This window comes from Pelodiscus sinensis, chromosome 4 (genome assembly GCF_052426305.1).
Source record: "Pelodiscus sinensis isolate ZL-2025 chromosome 4, ASM5242630v1, whole genome shotgun sequence".
NCBI lineage: Eukaryota > Metazoa > Chordata > Testudines > Trionychidae > Pelodiscus > Pelodiscus sinensis.
In genome coordinates, this window is record NC_143055.1 from 129,436,164 (window position 1) to 129,439,814 (window position 3,651).

Sequence of the window (3,651 nt, forward strand, 5' to 3'; positions counted from 1 at the left end):
ACCTTTTTCGGCTTGGGGGCTACCAACCCACATAAAAATCAGTCGGGGGCCGCACACAAGTGAGAAGCAACCCCCCCCCACCCAACAAAAAACCCTCACTATGTGGCCCCCAGCTGAGAAGAAAGACACTCCTCACATTCCCCTTGCACACCAGAGCCTAGAGAAGGGTTGAGTCTAATAGGTTATGTGTGCTCCAGTCGTGCAGGGGGACTGGAATGCCAGTGTGGGCTCCCAAATGCTGCATCCGGCCTCTGGACCTGAGGTTCCCCACCCCGATATACACATTCAGAAACATAACACACTAGTAAAATCTATAACACTTCTGGGCTAACATCCCATGTCACCACTTTACTTGGCATAGCTATCAAAATGTTTAGTTTTTACCTTTTATAGTCATGTTGACACACAGTAAAATGAATAGCCATATAAGGCAAACCCCACTGTAGCCCATCACAGGTGAGTACATGAGGTTATCCTATGTCACACTGAGCAGCCTCGTTATGTGCAACCAACAGGGCCAGCTCAGCTCACAAGCTCAGAAACCTACCACCCAAGACAGGCTGTGGGCCTCACATCAGAGGTGCTGCTCCAGCTGTCAAATACTTGCCAGCCAAAAGCATAACAGGAAATGGCAAGGTACACACGCAGCAGGAGCAAAAGCAGGAACTGTCGCTGGAGGCAATCCAGGGGAGGTCGCGGAGGAAGATACAGAAGGAGGCGGCGTAGGAAGAGATATGGGAGAAGGAGGAGGAGGAGGAGAGGTGAAGGCTTTCACAATAAAAATGTCTAATGTATAAGTGTATTTTACTTGTAGAGTAATAAAGTCACTACATTATTGTAATATATAATTTATTTCTTGGACAAATCAGAAAAAAATGATATTGCATCTAACAAAAACAAGTAACAACTAGTTTAACTTCTCTTTAGGTCGTAGATATCGGTCAAGCAGAAGGAGGAGGAGTAGGAGAGGAAGGAGGAGGAGGAGGAGGAGGAGCTATTAAACTCCAGATGGTTTCCTGTTCTCCTTGACTCTGAAATTTGAAAACTCATCAACCATCGTCTCCAATTTCTGCTCACCAAAATGGCATAAAAACCAAACCAAAATTAAAATCCTTCCATCAAAACCCTAGCAATGACCTCCCAAGACGGAAGCAGCCTGCTAGAGTATGAACACCAGCACCTGTCAATAAAGCTGTGAAACTTCATTTCTGTGTTCTTAGATCATTGTTTCACGGAGAGCTTTTGGAATGCTGAATGCATGCTGCTGTCAGTACAAGTTGTTAGTAACAGAGTAAGGGTCAAAGGGAATAGTCAGGGGGAAAAGGCGAACTATCACTTATGAAGGAAAAAACCACAGACTGGGAAGTAAAAGCCAATTCTCATCATGCTAGAAGAAGGGTTTAATATATTGATCTGGAACAAAGTGGAAAATTGTACAGAATTTTGGGGGATAGTCAAGAATGGAGGAGACTGAAAAGCTCCAATGGCACACACATGCTACCGTGTTCAAAAGTAGCAATTGTTTTAAGGTACAAGGGATGAGCTGGAAAGCATAATGCCTTTGTAAATCAACGAAATGTCCTCACTTGACTCTGTCAACAACTATGAACTAGAAACAGAAAGCAGGTACAGACACCTGTGTGAATAATGACTAGATACAAAGTCTGTGTGTGTGTGTGTGTGTGTGTGTGTGTGTGTGTGTATATATATAAAAGATGGGGGGGAGTTGTAAAAATTTCAAGGCACCTAAGCATTAGAATGTCTCCACTTCAAAAGTGACTTGACTTTAGCATAAGTTTAGGCTCCTAAATCTCTCAAAATCTGACCCTTATGTTCCTAAATCCCATTTCTTTCCAAAAAACTCAGGCTCCCAAATGCCTAAGTTACATTTGAAAATGGGGATATTGGATCCTAAGTCATTGAGGTGCTTTAAAAAAAAGGTACCAATATTCTCATGTGTGTTAAGCATTTGCTTTAGAATTTTAAGTACATTCCCTTTTAAATGACATTTTACTTTTTGCTAGGATAAAAATTAACTAGAAGTTGCTAGTCTGTCTTCTAGCTAATTCATAATTTTTTCTCTCCACTTTGTTATCTTCTCTGTTAATTAACCAGCCTCATCACAGTCTCTCTTATCTCTCTTCATATAGAAAAGCTTGGGGGTAGTTTGAGTTTACAGAGCAGATAAACAAATAGGAGCCTATATAAAGATACAATAGCCATGAGATAATATTCTCTCCTTCTGAAATCTTGAAACAACTCACCCCACAAGATGCAAATGCTGTCAGAGCAGGGGCCAGACAGAATATTCTTCCTACCAGAAACAACAGAAAAACAGCAAGTGCAATGAATCCACCAAAATAAAGGTCAGAAAAAGGACATGTGTATTTTTTACCCTTTAAATAGGAATTATTTTGGTGTATAGTATATGCTCCTGTTTGTAAAATAATCACCAGGAAGGGTTTACCTAGCTCCAGTGATTACTTAGGCCTTATGTAAGGGCTGTTACTGCCGGTGTTGTCAAACCCTTATAGTCCCTTTACATATAGGGTGTGTCTAGACTACATGGCTCCGTTGACGGAGCCATGTAAATTAGAGTAATTGGCATAGTCAAAGAAGCGGGGATTTAAATAATCCCCGCTTCATTAAAATAAATATGGCCGCTGCGCTGTGCCAACAATCAGCTGATCCGACAGAGCACGGCAGTCTAGACGCGGATCTGTCAGCAGGGGAAACCTTTGCCGACTGATCCCTTATGCTTCATGAAACGAGGTTTACAGGATCGGTCAGCAAAGGCTTCCCCAGCTGACAGATCCGTGTCTAGACTGCCGCGCTGTGTCGGATCGGCTGATCGTTGGCACAGTGAGGCGGCCATGTTTATTTTAATGAAGCAAGGATTATTTAAATCCCCGCTTCTTTGACTATGCTGAATGCACTAATTTACATGGTTCCGTTGACGGAGCCATGTAGTCTAGACACACCCCTAGAGTCTACCAGCTATGTAATGCAAAAATTGACCAGGAAGCACTCAAAGTTATCCCACTGTACCTTCTATTCCATCTACAAAGATGAATTTTCTGCCGATTTTCTGCATCTTGTCATGATCCCATGAGTTTTAGTTGTTTTAAAAAAAATCCACAGGAGACATGATCTCTTGGCTGAACTGATTTTCAACTCTGATGGTGTTGCTGAAACTTGAGAAATGTGCTGAAGACGGTCTATTGATTTCAAGGGCCGGGCACTAGGAACGTAAACCAGTGTACACACTGGATGGCGGTTACAAGGGTCTCCTTTGTTGCTGAAAAATTACTGCAGGTGGTTATGAAACTTAAATTTTATTAGAGTTCCCTAATAATGTGCAATTGTATTTGAACATGAACTTTCTAGGTAGCAGCTGTACTTAAGATTGGCCTATTCAGGGCTGCTTTCGCTGAGCTTCTCATTCCTTTTTGCTCTCTTTCTTCCTTACTGCCAGATTGTTTCAGTTGCCCATGCTTTGTTCTTCAACTGGAGCCAGCTAATAAAATAATGGTCAATAAAGAGGCCTCACACTGTGCGGTGAAGTCTGGTCAGAGGTGCTGCTGGACAATTATAGAACAGGAATCCAATGATACTTTATCAGCAGAAACGATGACAGGTTTATTGCAGGAA

The 3,651-nt window shown here is 42.2% G+C and overlaps 1 long non-coding RNA gene across 1 annotated transcript; it reads left to right on the forward strand.

The window, feature by feature from the left end:
* Window positions 1-485: 485 nt before the first annotated feature.
* LOC112546171 (uncharacterized) lies at window positions 486-1,205 on the forward strand. Its single transcript, XR_003089803.3, has 2 exons — window positions 486-761; window positions 928-1,205. It is a non-coding gene; the product is annotated as an uncharacterized LOC112546171 (long non-coding RNA).
* Window positions 1,206-3,651: the final 2,446 nt, after the last annotated feature.